The following is a 22954-nucleotide window of genomic DNA, read 5'->3' on the forward strand; positions in this document are numbered from 1 at the left end:
CCCATCCATACAAGGACAACTTGATGAACATAAGCTGACATTTGTTATGATTGAACTTAAAGAGAAACAGATGAATATGAGGATCAGAGCCCTACCTGAGGAAAAGGAAAGCTTGACAGAGTTTCAGGAGGAGACAGGACTAACATCGGTTGAGAAAGAGAGGTATTTGGGGGTTAGTATGTCCGCCAGAAATGTGAATTTATTCAAGGATAACTGTGAAGGACGTTGGATTAAAGAGAAGGGGGATTTGGAAATATGGACAAATCTGAAGTTGTTATTGTTGGGCCGAGTTGCTGTGGTGGGGATGAGGGTTGCTGTGTTGTCGGGGATGTTGCTTTTGTTTCAAACATTGCAAGCTTTGGATGGGATGGATTGTTTCAGGAGGTGGCAGAGGGACGCCTCTAGATTTGTTTGGCAGGGCAGGAAGCCTCGAGTAAAATTTAAGATATTGACGGATGCCAAAGAAGGAGGTGGACTTGCCCTGCCAGACCCCTAAACTTTGTTGTGAACCATCTGCTTTTTGCTGGCTGAGAGAATGGTTGCTTCTTGAAAGCTCTGAAGTGTCGGATCATGGCAGATGAAGTTGATGGACTATATGGAATTGGCGGAAATGACTGGCAAGATCCGAGACCAGGGAGAAGAGTTGGGGGAAGAAGACTGGAAAAAGTTTAAAGACTATTTATAGAAATATTGTAAAATTAATGAATGTTAGAAGAATGTTGGAATGAAGTTATATGGCTTTAGTAGAAATGTTATAAGGAATTAAGTATAAATAGATTAACAGAAAATTAAAGGAAAAAGTAAGGCAAGAATGTGTTAAGATAATTATAGGATAGAAAACAGAGGAAGATGGAAAGGAATTGCTGAAACAATTAATAGAAGTGGAATACAATAAGGGAGGTGTGAGGAGGTCGTTGGAAGTAAGCGTATGAAAGATAAGATATTGAAAATGTTTGAGGTGTTTTTAAATTGTTTTTGTTTGTTTTTGTTTTGTTTTGTATGTAGTGTTTTTGTATTGTATTTGTATTGTTCTTTTTTTCTTTTTCTTTTTGTTTGTAGTGTTGTGTTGAAACTGTTTGAAAAGTAATAAATATCATTTTTTTTTAAAAAAAGACTAGACAACAACAAAGCCCCATATAACACAAAGGGAGTACGGTACAGAGTTGACTGTACAGAAGAGAGAGTTTCAAATGATTTGTCTCCAGTATGATTCAGCACTTCATCTGTGGTGCAATTACATTTGGAATATGTTGCACAATTCTAGTTGCCCCATCTCAAATAGGACCTTGTGAACTAGGAAAAGTATAGATATGGACAACCAAAATGACCAAGAGGTTGCCATACTTTCCCTACAAGAAAATGGTAAAGCAGATGTTCTAAGACTTTCTACCCCAGAACGCACATGAGATGGCTGAAAATCATAGAGGCCATCACAAAATGGTGGTGCAGGGGAAGCGGAAGCCATAAAATGGAGGCAGGTGGAGGTGCATAAGCCCTTGGGAATTACTGATCTCATTTTCTACTGATATGTAATCTTCATGCTAGTACAGACATTGATTCTGGAGGTATTAGGAGCCAGCCTTTCCATTTTAGGCAGAATTGGCTGATCCAGATGCTCACCAAGTGGGGAATGCTTTTGTTGTATATTTTCCCCTTCCCACCCCCACATGCTTCTCAAAGTGTTTTGCCCATCTCCTGTGATTTCTTCTCCCATTCTCCTTTCCTGCTTGTCTCCTCCCCCCCCGAAAAAAAATCACACACACCCCTCTGCCCATTTCCAGTTTATTTGTTATTCTGTTACCCTTTTCTCTTGTCTTCTGATTTCCTTCAACCCTGAAATTCTCTGTCTTCCAGACATCATCTACTCAGCACTTGGCTTAGATTTTTGTGAAAGACTGTTCACTGATTTCTCTTCAGGCACTGAGACTTTCATCTTCCCTGGTTCAAAAGCATAAACATTTGTTGTCATTAATGTGCTAGTTTAAAGCGATTTCTCAAACACTACTAGAGGTAACAGCGCAACAGAGTATTTCCCCCTCTTTCTGTGCTTGCTTCCTGTGAAGTTTGCCAAATGGACCAAACAATTTGAACTGGCTTCTCCTTTGTTTTCACTTCTTGTTTTTTCCTGTAAATGTTCAGATATCTTAGTTCTGTCTTAGTAATTCATCTAAAATGATGCCATATGACAGATCAGAACGTTTTAGAAGGGAAAAACAAGCAGAAATGTAGTGAGAACATGGGAGAATCTAGTTCACTTAAACCAAGTGAAAATGACAAGGCAATACTTCCCAAAAAGAATCCATCCCATAAACACAGAGTTCCACATGCTTTCCTGGTTTGTTAATTAACACTGAACCTCAGTTTCCATGTTTGTACAAAACAGGGAACTTGGACTTGAAACAAGCTAAGATCATCTCCACTTTCGAAAGCCTGGAATGATGGTTGGAAATGAGCCATTATGTCTGAATTGTGGTTATTGTTAACAATGGTTCATCTGAACAAGCCGGGATCATGAAGTCTCAGGACATGGTCTGAGGGCAAGGGATGCAGCCACCTGGTTGAAGCTAAGCAGGTCTGAGTCTGGTTAGTGCCTGGCAGAAGTGCCATCTTCGGAAAAACAGGCGCCCTGGTGCCCCATGCACAATGTCTCAGACATCCTTGCTCCATGCCCGGCCTGAACGGGGGGGGGGGGGGGAGACTGAACCCCTAACAAAAAAGATTGACGGGGCCCAAAGAGCCTTGACCCCCGGGAGCCAGCACCTATGGTGCCTGGATAGACGACTGTCTGGGACCCTGTGTAATGCTGCCTTGAGTTCCATGATGGGGAAAATTGGACAGAAGTGTTTTAGTTACAGGCAGCAACCATTTTGCACAGGGGTTCCATTCCCGGACCTCGCATGCTTTGGCAGAGTGCGTATAATTGTACTGCACCCTGTTACACCCCACCCACCTTCTTGAGGGTCCAAAAGGAACCGTGTGTTGGTGATTGAATGTCGATTGGATGCCCCGAAAATGGTTGCTGTCAGGAGCCCAGGCCGTCTTGATAGCACAGCACACAGGTTGTAATTAGCTTGAAGATTTATCGCAAAACAAACAGTCTTGGACGCTCTATTGGAGCTTCCGTACCTTACGTGTCAGTAGACCCTTCTGAGGAGTGCTTCCTGGTTCTGCAGAATATCCTGAATCTATGACCCTTATGTTTCTGGGTTTGTTTCCTAATACCTTTCCCAGATGTCTATTCCTTGGGCTCAGGGGAGTGCTTCTTGAGTGAGCGGACGTCTCTCCTTCCCGCTCTCTGCGGGAAGGGGGAGGGGGACTGCTCCCGGCTGTCTGATTGCTTCTTAACTTGTGCTGTGCTTCTCTACTTGGGGCAGATGTGTTCGTGACAGTTGCTGCCTGTAGTTGATTCGGAAACCATGGATTACATTTTACTTTACTAAAACTAAGCCATAGTTTGGTTTTGGACATAATAGCAATTGAAACAAATGCTTCTGCCGTTGAAGCCACACGAAAGAGAAGACGGGAGTGGGGAGGGAGCATATATATCAGACTGAGGCTCATTCACAAAACTAAGATTTGATATCACGTGCAAATGTAATTCTAGAATGAGAACGTTTGGTAAGGAGGATAAACTCAACAGTTGTGGCTTGACATCTACCCTGCTTGTATGTGCAATTATTTCAGTTGCATGTAGCTGAAATGTACAGATCCTCTGTTTGTGATATATTTCCACTACTATCCTTTCATGCTGAACCATCTTCTAACTGTCTCCAATAGTAAAATGTGGAGTCTTCTGGGAAATTATTATATGCAACAAGCAAAGGGCAGGAGGGACCAAGGGGCAGAGGTGCCCGTAGGACAAGGAGTAAATTTAGTAAGATAAATGGGATTACATGGTAGTTCATGGGATTATATTTGAGTAAACCATAGTTGATGAAACTCAGCTGAACAAGCAGTTTCAGATACAGAGAGGGTTGCAAAATAAACTGCAATTTAGAATCACATTCTTGTTGTTTGAAGATAAAATTCTTTTTACATTTTTCTCCTACTCAAGAGTCTCTTCCATTTTCAATCCATAGCAACATCTTCATAAAGTACATGGGGTTTTAAAAGCACAATTTCTTCTTGAAAAAATTACATCCAGTTGTTCCTCTTTCTTTTTGTATTATGAAATGGTGATATATTATAATAAATTGGGGGCTTTATATCTTCCCATGAATATAATTTAATAAACTTGTGAAAATGTTTCCATGTAAAACGCATTTACATAGCAGTGAGGGCTGGTTCTGTGGGGCTTGAGGATTTGTGTTTTGTAGGTATGAGGTGGAGGCCAGAGGTCCTCAGCTTCTGTGTCTGGAATAGAATTTTTAGCCTGGACTGGGGATCATACAAGCATAGTTGCATGTTCAGTTATGTGACCTGTGTGCTACACACAGATGCACAGGTCACACAGGCAGGACCAGGCTGTAATTCGAGGCTCCCCACAAATCACATGGAGCTCTGCTGTCAATTTACCACAATCCAATGTGCCACAAAATAAGAATTAGAAATACATGCAGAGCCAATAACTAAAAACATATGATCTCACCCAGAGACTATACACATTAACTAACAACCACTTACCATGCATAGTTATAGATTATTATTAAGGATTTAAACATCTATAAAATAGGTACATATTTCTAGTTTGTTTAGCCTTATAAGAGAGCCAAGATTAGTTCCAAGAACAGTGACTGAATCATTGACAGAGTCAGGGGGCGGGCCAAAGTAAAGCCAAATAAACGTTATTTTGACAGGGAGTTGTGGACCAAGGCAGTATGGAGACTGTTGTAATCTATTTAGTTGTATGTTTTTGACTAACAAAACAAACTGGAGAACAGTTCTATAGGGTGATAGCCGACTAAGTTGTACTCAGAACACACCACTGAAATTTAGTGGTGGCATCCAGTTATGTCTGCCCATTTCTGCAAATGAACTTTGCACTTGTGAAACAGGACCAGATACCACAGTTCCGCTCTGGAGGGTCCCCCAGTTTTTCCCCCAGTGGAAAACAGTCTATTTGGAAAGAAAATGTTGTAAATACCTTTTCTATGATGTTTTTGTGGTTTGTATTTTTGTAAGATTTTAGGCAACATTCCTTTTAATTCTGTTTAAAGTCCGGGAGCAATCCGATCAGATGGCTCAAATTGGCATTTGTAAAGACTTTGCAAATAAGCTAAGGGAAAAATTTAAATGAGAGCACCTTGTTTTATCTTTTGTTAGCAGGTGGTGCAGATTTATTCCATGTTGATTTGGATCATGATGTAAGGGGACAAAGATAGATAAATAAACAGATTCTTAAAGCTGATGAGGGCTGTGGCGTTAGGTATGTAGGTATTTATATACATTTAAACCCCTTTAAATAGTCATGACTTTTCAAAGGGAAGAGGGACTGATCATTGAAGGAATATGACTCTGCTTTAAATGGGGCCTAAAATGTGGGGGACTAGAATGTTAGAGCAGTAATGTGGCAACTTGTCACCCTCCAAATATTGTTGGACTGCAACTCCCATCATTCCCGACCATTGTCCATGCTGCCTGGGACTGATGAGACCAGAGGTTGCCCGTCTCTGTGTTAGAGCTTCAGACTTGGAGTGAGGAGATCTGGTTCAAATCTCAGCTTGGCTATGAAGCTCACAGAGTGATTTTAGGCGCAGCCAGTCATGCACTCTCAGCCCAACATGCCTCACAGGCTTGTTCTGAGGCTAAAACAGAAGAGGAAAGAACCACATAGGCCACCCCGAGTTCCTTTACATTTTGTTTATTTTGTAAGAACAAGTGAAATCACTTTCTGTTGCTTCTCAGTCCTGTCAGTAAGGAAGGAGACTCCAATTGTGCAAAAGTATCTTTACTACATTTTTGGGTACCCCCCCCCCCCGAATTTCTTGCAATATTTTGCATAGGTACTTAAAAGTTGTGTTTGTGGCCTGCACTTTCAAAGCTGTTCTTCCCACTCGAGATGTCTGCACGCATTAGTTATGCCCTAATTAAATCATGCTGATAAATATCTAGCATGGCCGTGTGACTTTACTGTGTTTCAGTGGCTTTGCCCTGAACCTGAGAACCTTCACAATTTGCTTTGTCTGAGCAGTGTTGGTCATTTTTTACAACAACAACACACTTGCAAGTGCCAGTACACAATGGTTGGTGGTGCCTTTTTCTTTGTCTCTTGGTACTGGAAGCAAAGGCTAGGTGATTACCTGGCATCCTAAGCCAATCACCCGTTCCCACACCCTTCTGAGTAATACCCCTCCCCACCCTCTCACCCTTCTGTTTCAGTGTATCTGAAGAAGTGTGCATGCACACGAAAGCTCACACCAATCACAAACTTAGTTGGTCTCTAAGGTGCTACTGGAAGGAATTTTTTAATACAGTGGTACCTCGGGTTAAGTACTTAATTTGTTCCAGAGGTTTGTTCTTAACCTGATACTGTTCTTAACCTGAAGCACCACTTTAGCTAATGGGGCCTCCTGCTGCCGCTGCGCGATTTCTGTTTTCATCCTGAAGCAAAGTTCTTAACCTGAAACACTATTTCTGGGTTAGTGGAGTCTGTAACCTGAAGCGTATGTAACCTAAAGCATATGTAACCCGAGGTACCACTGTAATCAGCCCTGCAGCAAATAAAATCCCCATGTGGTTAGCTCACAGAACATTCTAGTAGCCTGCCTCTGTCTGTGTTTGTTGTCTGTGACACACTCTTCCTGAATGTGGAGATGAGGAGGTTACCCATTGTTTTTTCCCACATTTCCTAACTGGAGACAACACTCTGTACAGTCTTCTCCATTTATAAGATGCAGTAGAAAGGAATGCAATTTTTTAGTACCTCCTAAATCTGTGTATTTTGCTTTAATAAATGTGAGTCCCACGTACCACTTCCTTCCCCACCCTGTCAATTGCAACTAGGTCCTTAAGATGCTGTCGTTTTGGATCATAAAAATTGGGGACATCAGGTTTTTTATTTGGGAATACTGAAGGCAACATAAAGTTTAGCAAGCCGATCTTCAGCAGCCTTTCACTTGATTTGAGAGACAAGTCACCTGCTACTCCATTAGTACTTGGAAGATTATAAGCCTTGGAGATTTAGCTGAGGATTAGTAAATTGGAGAGTGTACATTATCAGGCTAGGCTTAGAACCATGATTGTCTCTTGATTCATTTTCATTAGTGCTTTATTCAAATATCGCTGGAATTATGTAACGATGACGTTTCAGGAGAATCTGTCAGGAATTCTTTTCTTGATTTTTAAAGACACTTTTACCAAAAGTTATTTTTATAACTCTGGCTTGCAGCGTGTGAAATCCATTTTGAAAAACAGGGATGTAGTTCAGTCAGATCGCTGGAGCAAGATGCTTTGAAAGGCTGTAGCCGAACACAGGTTGTCACTTCATTTGGTGGCGCATTGAAGGCGGCAGGATGAAGTATAAGAAATACATAACCATTCTTGAAGCTGCAGTTGGGATCACTCCCCTTAACAAGAGAGAACTGCTCCCTGTGGTCCGACATGCAAACCTTTGGCAGCATCCAGGGTAAGTTGCTTATTGGGAAAATGAGTAACAGTAAAAAGCAAATATTTACTCTCTAGCTGTGTGCAAGAAAGCTGCAGGCATTGCCTGCAAATGGGAGAAGTGATTAATTTAGGAAGTTGCAGAAGCTGAAGTAGTTCTCTGAGGGGCATGTACATGATGCCCTGGGCTAACATAGGGGTTGCTGCGATTAATTGAAAGCATTGTCAGGAATGGCATTTTAAGCTGCTGTCTAAATTTTTGAGACAAGAACTTAGTAGATAAGACAATGCAGACTTAGAGCAATAGCACATCAAGTAGGAACGTAATGGATATTCCCTGAGCACATTTCCCACTTCTCATTTTCAAAAATACACTTCTTAACATTGTATTGGAAACCTAACAGATTTTTGTGCTGTTGAATAATAGAAAGTCAAGATTCTTAGCATTCCTTTCTCCACCTCCCTTTTCCAAAAAACCTCTTCAACTAAATACTCTTACTGAATGGGATAATGCAAGGCAGTGGTTCTTAACCTTTTGGGGGTCATAGAACTCTTTGAGAATCTGTTGAAAGCTATGGACCCCTCCCCAGAAAAATTCAGACAGACACATACACACAAATTTTTGCATACAATTAATTTTATTGCATAGGGTTTTTTTCTCCCTTGCTGCGAGTTCATGGACCCCAGCAATGCTATCCTTTAAAAAAAGAGAGAGAGAGAGGTGCCAGAACTCACCATGAACACCTTCCTCATTCTCTTAGAATGGCAACCTGCCTGAGATGTTCTGGAACTGAGTTCTGGTGAGTTCCTTCTGAAAAAAAAGCCCAGGTTAAGTACCCTGATGTCAGGCAAGCTTCAAAAAAGATTTTCAGTTCATTTTCCCTTCACAGCACAAACAACAGATTCTAGGTATTTAATCTTTATTGTTGTGATTAATAACCAGCACATAAAACACATCCATATGTGCAGGGCTGGGTTGGATCATACAACTCATAAAACAGGATCCCACTTCTTCCTAATCTCTGCTTTCAGGCATTTCAAAAGGACATATACAGAAAGGTACACTTCATAGGTTTTTGCCTTTGTCAGTTTAGGAGTCCTGCACTGGTGATGAGCTGGTAGTGCACCAGTGTCAACTGGCTACCAGAAAGAATATTGATCATGTCCCTAGAAGGCTTTGGAAAAATTCTTCTTTCAGCATAGCTGCCTGACAATAAGAGTAGCCAAATGGCGAATTTACTTAGCTTTCATTTTCAAGAAATGTTGCTCTTTAGTGTTTTCTCTAGAGAGTACCTGAGAATATGTTTTGTCACTTAGGAAGCCTTTCTATTATAGCCAAATCAAGCTTATGTGCCACTTCAGCATGCATATTTCATGACGCTGATGAATCTGGAAAAGAAATTAAGTTTTGCTGCAAAACAAGGAGCACAACTGACATGCAAGCAACATGTGTTGTGCTGGATTGTAAAGATGCCCACGCCTCTGTGCAATGCAGGCCTGTGCATGTGTGTATGAGCATAGCTGGTTTTTGTTCTTGCAGGTAGTAGCGTCTCATGCCTCAGGGAAGGCTGCTTCAGAAGGACCTCAGTTTTGGAGGAACTTGTTGCAAGGGGCTCCCTCCAGAATGGGAGGTTGAAAAGCCCCTATGTGTATATGGAACATTCTGCATGTCAATCTGGATTCTGATCACCATTATTGTTAAGTGTCTAATGTGTTCAGTACTCTTCAACTGAAATTCCAAACCAAACCAAAACCACCTCCCAGGCTATGGTAGTGTTGCAATCTGGTCCTATTTTATGGCTCAGATTTTAGCTGCGGGTTTACTGTAAAGACTCTTTCAGCTGAAATACATAACTAGGAAATGTTACCTTGTTCAGCTGCAGCTCAAGACGCACTATGGCTTAACTTGCAGCCTGGCTGTTGCTGTGATGGTAGCATGTATAAGAGAGTCTGTGGAAAACAATCCAGGTGAGTCCACAGGGCCATCACACTAGTTCTGCAATGTGCACTACATTGAATTTGATGTTTGATTCGTCCACAAATAGATGAGCCTGGTTTTAGCTCTCCCTTTATAATCATGCTTTCTCCTGATATTTTAGGAACTACATTATTTTCCAGAGTAGTGTTGTGGTTGTCACCTATGGAAGCCAAGGCCCAGAAAAGACTCAACATGGAGGCCAATTGGCCGAAATATTGGGAAATACTAGAGAAGGAAGGAGTCACTTGGAGATTGCAGAGTTTTGAGAAACTAAAGGATAAAGTGCAAAATTGGTTACATTATGCTCAGATTAGAGAGGCCTTTAAGCTTGACAAGAAAATAGGTTTCCAGGTGGAAAAATCGAAACTAGAAACTGAACTGTTAGAACCCAATACTAAGGTACTTTCAAAAATGTATAATTTGCTGTTGAAATGGAATACGCAGGATGAAACCGTCAAATCAGCTATGATAAAATGGGCACAGGATATTGGGCATAACATTATGTTTGCTGACTGGGAAAAGTTATGGACCACCGGTGTGAGGTTTACGACATGTAATGCCTTGAAAGAAAATATTATGAAAATGATATACAGGTGGTACATGACCCCAGTCAAGCTGGTAAAAATATATCACTTGCCTGATAACAAATGCTGGAAATGTAAGGAAGCTGAAGGAACATTCTTTCACCTTTGGTGGACGTGCCCAAGGATCAAGGCCTTCTGGGAAACGATTTATAATGAGTTAAAAAAGGTATTTAAGTATACCTTCCTTAAGAAACCAGAGGCCTTCCTTCTGGGCATTGTCGGCCAAGGGGTGTTAAAGAAAGATAAACCTTTTTTTATGTATGCAACAACAGCAGCAAGAATACTCATCGCAAAGTATTGGAAGACCCAAGATTTACCCACACTGGAAGAATGGCAGACGCAACTGATAGATTACATGGAGTTGGCTGAAATGACCGGCAGAATTCGAGACCTGGGAGAAGAGATGGTGGAAGAGGATTGGAAAAAATTTAAAGACTATTTACAAAAACATTATAAGTTGTATGAATGTTAGGAGAATGCACGATCGAAAGAAACATGGCAGCAGTAATCTTATTGTAAGACATGTGAAAATAAGTGAAAAGGATGTAATTTGAAGTAACATTATGTTCGAGTTAAGTAGTTTATTTTTTGATTAAACCAAGCATAAGTTGGAACATAATATTGGAGATTTATATAATAAAGAATGGAAGTAAGGTAATAAATTGCTGCATGTAACGATTTGAATGAGAAGGCAGGGAAGGGAGATGTGAGGAAGTCTGAAGATTATGAAAGTATGATTTGTGAATAATATCTACTCTAATCTGTTTCTTTTTTCTTTCTTTTTTACTTTTTCTTTATTCTATAACTCTATTTTATATTTTTGTATGTCATATGGTGATGGTAATTTGTATGTTTGGTGTTTTAAAAACCGCAATAAATATTTCTAAAAATATATATATATATATTTTCCAGAGTAGTGTTGATTTTTTTAAAAATTAAACATTAGTTTCCAGTTTAACAGAGCTGCTTGCTTTAATTCCTATATTGAAATGCCTTATAGACTCTGTTCAGCTAAGTGTTGCCTAACTGTGGGCTGTGGAAGAGGAAGAGTCTCCACCCATGATATTGTTTTTTTAGCCACACACCCAAAATGTAAACATGCCATCTGAGAAACGTCATTGGTGTAAAGAATGGTAGCAATCCTTCCATCTTTTGTGAAATGTGAATGATAACTGCACAGAAACTACTGTGTTTCTGAGACACATCCCCCCCCCTTGTTCAGGACACGACTGGAGAATGTATGAGGTTATTTGCAGATACTGTACAGTAATCTTGTTTCCTAAGAGCCCTGAAGTAACATGCTGAGAACTAGTAGCATGACCAACAGCCAAACTGCTGCACTGCATGTAGCCATTTCATTAAGGAAGGAGTGTATTCCATGCTAAATTGAAAGTAAAATTCTGTGCTCAAGCAGTCCAAGCAAAAATAAATAAATAAATATTATTTTGCAGACTTCTGTCATTTTTATTCTGGTTTTGCTAATTATGTAGAAGCTTGAGGAGCTAATTTGTCTTACTTCTGAGTAGTCTTTTATCTGTTTATTACTTTTTTACTTTATTTGTTTATTTCATTTCCATCCCACCTTTTTTTCTCCAAGGAATTCAAGGTGGTGCACATTGTTTCCCCATTTCTTATTTAATCCCCCTAACAACCCTGTGAGGTCGGTTAGGCTGAGAGGCAGTGAGTGGCCCAAGGTCAGCTGATGTTCCTCGTGGCTAAGTGAGGGCTTTAACCCTGGCCTCCCAGGTTCTAGTCCGACACTCTAACCACTGCACTACACTGCCACTCTGTTACTGTTAATTGCACTGTTTTTGTGTTTTAATATCAATAACATTTTTACAGGGAGCAAGAGAGTCAGTGTGCTGCAGTGGACAGAGTGTTGGGTTGCAAATGCAATCCTAAACCCACTTACCTGGATCTAAGCCCCATTATACTGAATGGGACTCACTTCTGAGTAGGCACATATAGATAGCATTACTGTATGCTGTAACTGTCTGTTTAATTTAAGTAAACGTTTGCATTAACATTGTCTTTGATAATAGTCACAGGTGCTTTGAAAACAAGGCATGTCCAATTCCCAAGAGACTGTGATCTACTCCCAGTATAAAAATACTGGCAGTGATCTACTCACTGTCATTGGAGGGAGGAGGAGCGTGTGTGAGATGGGTGGATTGCCCAGAGTTGTTGAGCTTTTTTGGGGTTATTAAGCTTCCCCCCTCCAATAACATTTTGTACATGATAAGGATCCTGTGATCTACCAGGGTCAGCCAGGGATCTACTGGTGGATCACGGTCTACTGGTTGGACATCCCTGGTACACCATTGATACACAGTTGTGTCCTAGTTGAAGCCTGTCCATCATTGAAATGGAATGTCTTTGCTTAGGGCAAAGGTTTTCAACCTTTTTGGATCCACAGCTCCCTTGACCAACTGCATTCTTTCTGCGGCACCCCTGGGGGGCTCAGGAGCCCAGTTAGGTCACCCCTTGCCTGCAGAGTGGCCAGCCTCTCACCCCTCCCTTGTGGAGCCTGCTCTCCTTTGAGAGTCCTCTGGGCAGCCACAGCTGCCGCCCCTGGTCTCTGAGCCCCCCCCCCTGCCCCAAAGAGAGGTGCCTCCGCACACTGCCCCCCCCCCGGGGCCTAGGAAGCACCCCCGGACAGCCCCAGAGGCACCATTCGTCTGGAGCAGGGGTCAGCAAACTTTTTCAGCAGGGGACCTGTCCACTGTGCCTCAGACAGTGAACTAAGGTCAGCAAACTAAGGTCCGGGGGCCGGACTATATTTTGAAAAAAATATATGAACAAATTCCTATGCCCCACAAATAACCCAGAGATGCATTTTAAATAAAAGGGCACATTCTACTCATGTAAAAACACGCTGATTCCCAGCCCATCCGCAGGCTGGATTTAAAAGGCGATTGGGTCAGATCTGGCCCCCGGACCGTAGTTTGCCTAACGATGGTCTGGGGAGCTTGTAGCCAGGGACGGTGCAACAAACAGCTGTGCAATCCTCTGGGAGACAGAGATGTTGGAGGGCATCAGAGGAGGGAGGGAAGGAAAGAGGGACAGAGGCCAGCCAGGGTTGCCCACAGCACCCCTGACCACCATTCAAGGCACCCCAGGGGCCACGGCACACGGGTTGAAAAAAACCACTGTAAAAAACACAAACTTGGTCTTGCTGCTACAGAAGGCAAAATTAGTTTAAATAATATTTGTCTTGTGCAATTCTGAGCATGTAGAATCTAGGTTTGGTTTCTGATTTCACTTTATCTAAAACAAGTTTTAGCAGTTTCTCTTCTGCAGCCTGTTTCAAGAGTGTGCACATAGCGATTACAGATGAATTCAAGGTGCAGAAAGTGGGAGAACTGGGCTTGCATGTTTGTCTGTTTTCTCTTTCTGGCTTTCCAGTGATGTTCCACTGTCTACCCTCTTTCCTGCTACTATCTCTGTGTCTTTTAACAGCTCAATAGCAAGTTATAGAGGCTTAGTCAGAAATTCAACAGGTGCAGCTTCCCCCATGCTGAGATGTTGTGATGGAAAATTGGTGCCTGTTGAATTTCTGATGGGCATGTTTACATGTACAGAAACTCAGTTTATTCTCATTTCAGAATAAAGCATGCGAAGAATAAGAAAATTAGAATTTATATTAACTAGTTAGAATTCATTATGGATAGAACTTGGTTCTCTTTTGGGAGATTGCTTCACAGCATGGCTGGTGTTAAAGAGGAATCATTTCTAGAAAAGTAAATAGATAAAAGAACATTGAAAGGTTTCCCCTCTAATTTCATTGTCTTTTAATTTCTGGCAATCTTCTGAAGCAGAAGGGGAGTTGAACAACCATTTTAGAAATGTCTGATTACTCAGGGTTTCCCCTAGGAATAAAGGTGGAAGGTTTATTGTTAGCAAGGTGCTTGGATGGAGGGTGTGGCAAGGAAGGGTCTGGCTGCATCAGCCTGTCTTTCAGCTGGAATGACGCTGTGTGCCAGGACGGGCCATGAAAACAAAGCTCCATCGCCTTGGAATTAATTATGGGTTGGCATGAAATGACATCTGTCTGGGGGCAGCACCTGCTGGACTTGGGGACTAGGTGATTGAGGGGAATAGGTCAGTGAGTTTGGAGTTGCCTGCGAGATCATTAAATGTGACCTACTTGCACGAAGGAGAGGTGACTCTGTCCCTGAAGAGGGTGCCTGCCAAGGCCCCAGAATGTGCCAGGCAGAGTGGCAGAGCTGGTTCTGAAATGAAGCTCATTTCTGGAACCTGTTTTCCGTGCCAGAGTTTGTGGCAGAGCAAAGTAATAGTCACTCTTCTGACTGCATACGAGATGCCGTTAGAGGCATAATGCCTGTTTTCTCGTCTTCGTCTTCCCCGCGTTCAGGCTCTGTTGACTTCCAAGGCAAGTTCATGAGAGGGCTAGCATTTTATTTATTATTAAATTCGTAAACTGACCTTCATCTGAAGATCACAGGGTGGTTCACAACATAAAAATACAAAATGAGAACACATATTGATTCATGTGCAAGTAGAGTCAAGCCCCCTTCCTTCAGTGGCCAATGCAGGTATTTCTTTCAGCAGGTAGTTCTTTCAGTGCTTGTTTAAGTTTGAGTTTTAAGTCTGTTTCTGCTCTTTAAGTACCGTATTTTTGCTCTATAAGACTCGCTTTTTCCCTCCTAAAAATTAAGGGGAAATGTGTGTGCGTCTTATGGAGCGAATGCAGGCTGCACAGCTATCCCAGAAGCCAGAACAGCAAGAGGGATTGCTTCTTTCACTGCGCAGCGATCCCTCTTGCTGTTCTGGCTTCTGAGATTCAGAATATTTTTTTCTTGTTTTCCTCCTCCAAAAACTAGGTGCGTCTTGTGGTCTGGTGCGTCTTATAGAGTGACAAATACGGTACCTAAGACAAGCCTGCTGAATCAGGCCAATAGTCCAGCATCCTGTTCTTACAGTAGCCAGCCAGATGAGAAGCCAGCAAGCCGGACGGAGCCCAAGAGCCCTCTTCCCCCTGTGGCTTCCAGCAACTGCAGTTCAGAAGCATGAGTGCCCCCGGCCATGGAGGGCAGGGCAGAGCCATCATGGCAAACAGCCACAGACCGCCTTAGCCAGCCCTCTTCTATAGCCATCCAAGTTGGTCTCCTGCGGAAGCAAGTCCATAGTTGAACCATGCACCCCGCAGGAAGGAGGACTTTATTTTATCTGCCCTGAATCTCCCAACATGCAGCTGCAGTGGGTGCCCACAAGTTACGAGAGGTGGAGGAAAACTTTTCTCTATCAACTCTTTCCATGCCATTGATAATTTTATAAACTTCCGTCATGTCACCTCTTACATTTCTCTAAACTAAAAACCTTTCCTCCTAGGGGAGCCGCTCCATCCCTTTGATCATTTCATTTGCCGGTTTCTGAATTGTATAGTGATTGTATAGAGCTAAGTACAGTGAAAGAACTTGTTCAGACTCCATCAAAACTAGTAATGTCTGCTATGTCAGTTGCCATGCAGAACTGTTGCCTTGCATGTGCCACATGCAGTTTAAAAGTAACTACCAAGTGTTAAGTTTTTAGTGTTTCAGGTTTAATGTTACTTGCATTAGACTTACCCTTCCCTTCCCTTCCCTTCCCTTTCCTTTCCTTTTCAACTCAGGGAACAGACAACAATCCCGCCTTCCCCGTGTGACTGGGACTGGAACCAGAGCTGTAACTCCAGCCCAAGACATCTTGCAGGAAAGAGACTGAGAGGACTGAAACGAGGCCTTCCTCACCAGGTACTTGTGCTAACAGATCTGTAAAGCTAAAATGCTTGAGACGTTGTGACTAACCTTTGACCATGTATTTTAAAAATTATGTTAGTGACATTTTTGCCACAGAAAGACAGAAAATAAAAGTGGCAAGGTACAAGGGAACAGTACCGTGGTACCTCAGTTTTCGAATGTAATCCATTCTGGAAGACTGTTCGACTTCCAAAATGTTCAAAAACCAAGGCGCAAAGGGCAGTCTGCAAATTCAATAGAGAAAATGGGGGGGGGAGGACCTCAGTGCGTTCAAAAATGGAAGCATTTACTTCTGGGTTTTCTGTGTTCAGAAACTGAAATGTTTGACTTCCGAGACATTTGGAAACTGAGATACCACTGTACAAAAGGTACTGTAGTTAAGCTATTGCAAAGATACTGCATTGTGTAGAGAAAAGTTACTTACAGATCTCCTCGCGCTGCATTGATCCTTTGAATGCAACTCTTCCCCACTGACAGCTGATTTGATGGAGGTCAGAGCAAGGGTCTATCTTTGTTTACATATAAGATGAAGGGCCACCATATTATGTCATTGGGGGGCAATGTCTCTAACCATCAACCGTGATACACCAATCGCCCTGATAATACCATATTCGGTCTAACTACCCTTGAATGGTGAACTCTGTGGCCTCCCAGTGGTATTTCTAGACTCTGACAATTCTCTATTAATTATTTGAAAGTCTTTAGAAGGTTGAATCAATAATAAAGCTAATGCCAGATTAGGTGGAATAGTTTGACATGTAATAACCGATATTTTTGCGAATACTGCAGCCCAGATATCTTTCACAAAATGACATTTCCACCAAAGATGGAAGAAATCTCATTTCCTTCCACAGCTTTGCCAGCAATCCTGTGAGATCCTTGGCCCCTAACAATTTATTATTCCATGTATATTTCCCATCTAGTTGCAAGTTTGCTCTAGATGGGGTGGGGAATTTTTGGCCCTCCAAATGTTGCCAAACTAGAGCTCCCATCAGCCCTAGTCAGCATGGCCAATGGTCAAGACTGATGGGAGATGTAGTTCAACAACATCTAGACAGTCAAAGATTGTCCCACTCCTGATCTAAAGAGCTCACATAAGCATTACCCCTGGTCTTTAAAATTTTTGCACGGGTGAATTTAGGGCTATGCAAGCAGATACTGGGTGCTGAGCCAAGGGGCACCGTCTCAAAACCTGGTAGGTGAGGTGCTGGGCTTTGGAAAGGAGGTGTGAGGCTCCTCCTGCCTCCTTCCCAAAGCCTAGTTAGTTCTTTCCCAGTTTGGGGGAGGAGGTAAGAGGGCTCTAGGATCTCGCCTCGCACCTCCTTCCCCAAAATAGACACCTCCTTAGCTGCCTTTGGGAAAGCATCACAAGGGCTGGGCTGCCACATTTTGGCCTCGCTCAGGCCAAAATCTCTATTTGATGACCTTGCCCAATGCATTGCAGTGAAGCCCTCAAAGGGGTTATGAAACAGTGGCCTTTCTCAGTTTCATGAAAGCAGGATGGCCCATGCTGAGGTGGGTCTCCTTGGGCGCAACATATTCCCCAGTATTGGGGCCATTGCTCTCAAAAAGTTGCATTTTGTTCTTCAAAAAATGTATTTATAGTAATTGAGAAAATCTGAAGTGAGGCTTTCTCTGAGGTTCTCTGCTTAAGAGGCATGTGGTCTCTTGCAGACACTGCCTGAGATATGCCAGATTGGTGTACGTGCAAAAGTAGCAGATATGGCAGTTTGTTGGCATTCAGCAGGTTTTGGGGGGTTGTGTGCCTGCTCCAGTCACCTGCAGTGTCATAGCTGCTCCCTGGTTCTTCTTCTCTTCTTTCATTCTTCCAGTACTAAGAGAACCCAGGTTGTGTGTGCAACACTGCATAAGGAGCTGATCTTCTTGAAACTAAAAAGGGCTTGTAGGTCTTCTGTATTTGGGGTGGGGGGCTCACCCCAGGTGAAAAACAAACTGCTAGCCTGTAACTGTCAGTGGATCAGTTCCACTCCTTTCTAGAGATGTATGATGCCTGGCCTGAACTCCTGTGGTAGATTTCCAGCCCCATGTCCAGATTATGGAGGAGACAGAGGCTTGGAGACTGAAATAAGCAGAAACTAATAAGTGGGGGCGGCAGGGGGGATTAACGGAAAACAATCTGGGAGATAGAGGCATGCAGGCTGCAATTCTATGTACACACCTGAGAATTAAACCCCTTTGAACTCAGTAGGATTTCTTCAGAGTAGATAGGCATATGAATGCATTTAAGTCTAAGGAGTCAGTCGGGCACAGAAAATGGAAGGATTGGGGAAAGAAGGCAACAGCTGGATGTATTTGAGAAACACAGGCCAAGGTATGGAAAGTGCAAGATTTAAGTTGGTTGTAGGTCTGGGACACACATGATGTTTGACATGGAGGCGATGCCACCCCCCACATCCCATTTTCCATGGTGACTGAAGCTCTCCGTGTACTGTTTAGAAGCTTTTGCCATGTGTATTGGGGCCATCTTGTCGCAGGCCTCTTCCACACACCTCCTGCACCAGTCACTGGGAATCTGGAGGGTCCAGGGCACATGGTGAGCCCTTCCTGTGGGGTGGAGAATTGGTGGGTACAGAGAGGCCACCGTGGCAAATGGTGTGTGTGGTCCTGCATCTTCCCCTCGATACACATTTCTTTGTTACCAGCAGGGTTTTGCTCATGGACAAGGTCATGTGCTGATGCTTATACTGCTTTGCAAACATCTGTGAGAACAGGACTTTTTCTGTTCTGAAAAGTGTCTGCTTATTTTGCTTGTGACCTAAATAAACCCCCTGATTACTGTGAAAGAAGAGATTTGGATGTCATTGGGGTTTGACTCCAAATGACAGGATGGCAAGGGGAGCTTATAAAAGCCAAAGAACGTAATTTCACTTAAATGAAGCTAGTGCTGAAATAGCCTTGAAGAAGAAACACAGCAAACTAGCTGTGCAGATCAAGCAAAACAAAAACAACAAACCATTGAGATAGAATTTGGTTCTTACAGTGCATTTGGTTTGAACTGAAGTGTGTCATTCTCCAGATTATAGATGTAATGCTGATTTGCTGTAAAGCAGGCTTTACAAACCGGAAGCCAGAATTGGGGAAATGTGTTGCTCCTCCCTTCTCTTGTAAGCCTTAACCATGGCTTAGCATTACATCTCCAGTGATATGTACCATGGTTAAGGTCAGCAACAGGCCCTCTAAACAAAGGTTTAAAACTTGATTTCAGCTCTGCTTAATATTGGAACCCTGGAATTAGTATCAGAGGCTATTCAGATGCAACACCAAACCATGGTTTGAAGCGATGAGCTCCTGCCTACCCTTTGTCTGAGCAAAGGAGCTTGTGGAAGTGGCACTGGGGAGCCTGCTGCCTTCCAGGGGTTGTTGGGCTCCAGCTTCTATCAGCCAACATGACCAGTGATCAGGGGTGAGGGGAGTTGTAGTCCAACAACATCTGGAGGGCCACAGGTTCCCTGGTCTCAGGTGTGCTTCAGATTATTTGGCATTTACAAATGAATGTGTTTAGGGGCACCTCTCCCTAGATGCAGCCCAAGCCTTGCACCATGCAGGAGATCCCTGGGAAGAGGTCCTGGAGGGAAATGCACAGCAGTCTTCTGTTGAATGTAAAATTAGAAGAGCTTTTCCGTTATGGACCTACTTAGGGCCAGACATTCATACTAAATGTCAGTGTTCTTCTGTTTGCTCACAAAGCATTAGCCCATAAAAATCTTATAAATTTCTACAAGTTAAAATTTAAAATAAACTGAAAGAAAAGGGAAATGGGGAGGAGTCCTAAGGCAATGATAACAAGGCATTACAAGGCCTCTATAATGATTGACTTAAAGTTGTGGAATGCTCTTCTCTGTAAGGTGCAGAAATTGATCTACCATATTGGCCCAAATATAAGCCGCACTTTCCCCCCAAATTCTGACTGTGAAAGGTTAAAGTGAGGCTTAGATCCGGAACTGAGCGCTGTGCGCCTGCCTCCCGGCACTACTGCCCTGAACGGGGGATGGGGGCAGCCGGCCCCAGCTTGGGGAAGTAGTGCCGGGAGGCGGGAGTGCCAGGAGGTGGGCGCGCAGCGCTCGGTTCCGAATATAAGCCTCACTTTAACTTTTCACAGTCGGAATTTGGGGGGGAAAGTTTGTCTTATATTCAGGCCAGAGGTTTTTGGACTACAACTTCCGTCAGCTGTGGCTGTGCTGGCTGAAGCAGATGGGCATCATAGTCCAAAACATCTGGAGGGCACCAGGTTGAGGAAGGCTTGATCTACAGCTTTTCTTTTAGAAAGGGCTGCTGCAAGGCTTTTGATCTGGTTGGCTAGGTGAGTGGCAGGTTGTCTGTCATGCAATTCCATGGGTGCTGTGGTCTTTTCGTTGTGCTTTCTGAGTATGACTGTTGTTTTATTTTGTAATCTGCTTTGAAGAATTGTAGATTGGGCTGTTACTCGTGCATTGTTTCGGGTTTTTTATTTTCAAAGAGCCAAAATTGTGTGTGCTTTCTGTCTTTGATGGAGGCAACACTGACACTACAGCGAAAGATCTCTTCAGGTTTATGTCGGTGGTTGTGAGACCCGTAGTTACTCAGCACTGGACAAAGGAAGGTCTTGCCATTGCAAATTGGTATGCCAAGCTATGGAGTAGTTAACATACTGAGTTAGAGTAAATGAAAAACCTGGAAGATCCGGAATATTTTGTCCATGTTAAGTAAAATTTTATATCTCATGTGAGCCATACTTATCAATGAGGGATTATTCCATTACAATTCAAACAATTATGGAATGAGTTGGTAACTGTATCAGTATGAATTTTAGTACGAACTAGATTTTTTTTCTAGCATTCTTCAGGATGTTTTGTTCTTCTTTGAGTATGTAGTCCTCTCAGCTCTTGAGAGAACTCTGTAATATTACTGTTGTGCTTTAACTTAGTTCTTTAAAATAAAATAAAAATTTTTGTCCCACCTAAATGATTTTTCACAATTGTAATTTCAAAACATTAAACTCTTCCTCTGTTGCCTAGCCTAGAACATTCTGAACTACATTAATCTTCAAGTGCACAAGAATTTGCAGTTAATCATTTTCAAAGACTTGAGTAATTTCATCAACAGGATGTGCATCTCTTCCTTGAAATAAGATGCATCATAGCAAATGTATACTGCTGCCTAGTTTTGAAATAGAGAATCAAATTTTCTTAGATGTGAAGCAGGAACTGGGTAATTTTTTAATTTTAATCTACATTGTAATAAAGCCTTAGTTGATGTTTTAAAATGTCACCCTTAATCGTTACTGTATTAGTTGAACACATATATATTGACTTCTTAATTATCACTATAATAATTAAATACATATTTGACAGCTTAACGTGAGTTAATTGTGGGTCTGGTACATCCCTCTCTTGCAAGGGATTGCAAGACTCAGAGGGAATAATATTGCTAATGTTTGAAAAACTTCTCATTATTTCAGAATAAAGCTTTGCTCTTTGCTCTCCCCCCCCCCCCGCAGCTCCCCATTCCTTTTTGTATCCTGCTGTTCCAAAATAAGAAACTTTTCACTGGATCTCTCCTCTTGCTCCCTGTTCTGCTTGACAATATGCCAACCTGGACATGGGTGGAAGGAGAGGCCTGGCCACAGAACATAGTTCTGCCTGAACCTAGAGCTCCGTACAGGACAGGTATCCTGGTTCCAAGCTATACAGGGCTTTGCACACCAAAACCAGCACTTTGAACCTAGCCTGGTAGCTAATTGGCAGCCCATGCAATTCTTTCAGCAGTAGCATAATACAGTGGCGATATTCTGCCCCAGTGAGTCGTCAAGCTGCCATGTTTTGAACTAGCTGAAGTGTCTACTAGGTCAGCCTCAAGAGTAGTCCCACAGAGAGGACATTGCAGCTTGTGGACAAGCTAACCTGATGCAGAATCGGCCATAGCTGTCTCACTCACTGAAGCTGGTAAAAGACACACATAGCCACTGAGGTCACCTGGGCCTCTGGTAATGGAGAACACCCCCAGATGATGAACCTTCTCCTTTGGTGGGGGCAGGGGGTAGGACTGCATTCAAAGCAGGCAACTGACCAATGATGAGAGGTTGTCTTGATGTCAGATGGGAGCAGTCCCCAGCAGGTCTTCTTATCAGTTAGGCATACCTGCAGAAGGCAGGTCTGGTCAATTCTATTTTTGAACCCACTACCAAGGATTGTAGGGACGCGGGTGGCTCTGTGGGTTAAACCACAGAGCCTAGGACTTGCTGATCAGAAGGTCGGTGGTTTGAATCCCCGCGACGGGGTGAGCTCCCCTTGCTCAGTCCCTGCTCCTGCCAACCTAGCAGTTCGAAAGCATGTCGAAGTGCAAGTAGATAAATAGGTACCGCTCCAGCGGGAAGGTAAACGGCGTTTCCGTGTCTGCTTTGGTTCGCCAGAAGCGGCTTAGTCATGCTGGCACATGACCCAGAAGCTGTATGCCGGCTCCCTCAACCAGTAAAGCGAGATGAGCGCCACAACCCCAGAGTTGGTCACGACTGGACCTAATGGTCAGGGGTCCCTTTACCTTTACCTTACCAAGGATTTTAAGGCTGTACCATCTGCAGGGGATAGCTCTGGGCAAATGGTATTCTTCATCATACTTGCAAATTGTTACTTCCTCCCAACTGGTAATCACTGTTTGCAGTTTTAACATATCCAACCTGGCATGAGGCTTCCACAGGTGGATTAACTGAACCTTCACCTATAACTTAGAAGCAGTAGTTTACATTTGATTTATATTTACTGTGATTTTGAAATGGAAATAAGGCATGTAGAGTTGTGGCAAGACTGGATGTGTTGACACTCTTTCTTCCAGTGTTGCTCATTGTTAGCACAGATTTAGCCACAATAATAACTATTCATTATCAACTAGTATTAGGTTCTGTTTTGTTTACGCATTTGGCCTCACAGGTTTATACCAAGGGAATCCAGTCTTTTGGGCCATGGGGGACATTCAGAAATCAAAGGATGGTTTTCAGCTATGTTTACTCAGAGGAAAGCCACTGAAATTACCGTATTTTTCGGCCTATAGGACGCACTTTTCCCCCTCCAAAAATGAAGGGGAAATCTGTGTGCGTC

The 22954-nt window shown here is 42.8% G+C and overlaps 1 protein-coding gene across 5 annotated transcripts in view; it reads left to right on the forward strand.

The window, feature by feature from the left end:
- The window catches only part of TJP2 (tight junction protein 2), a 90130-nt gene that overhangs the window by 14847 nt on the left and 52329 nt on the right, over window positions 1-22954 (forward strand). For 4 of the 5 annotated variants that reach the window (XM_083464793.1, XM_083464796.1, XM_083464797.1 and 1 more), the window contains one exon: window positions 15737-15857. The gene's annotated coding sequence lies outside the window, so the exon portion shown is untranslated. Of the gene's footprint in view, window positions 1-14477; window positions 14498-15736; window positions 15858-22954 lie in introns of those variants that run through there. The other variant, XM_083464794.1, reaches the window with a different exon arrangement.

This window comes from Podarcis liolepis, assembly GCF_965112155.1.
Source record: "Podarcis liolepis genome assembly, chromosome: 11".
Classification (NCBI taxonomy): domain Eukaryota; kingdom Metazoa; phylum Chordata; class Lepidosauria; order Squamata; family Lacertidae; genus Podarcis; species Podarcis liolepis.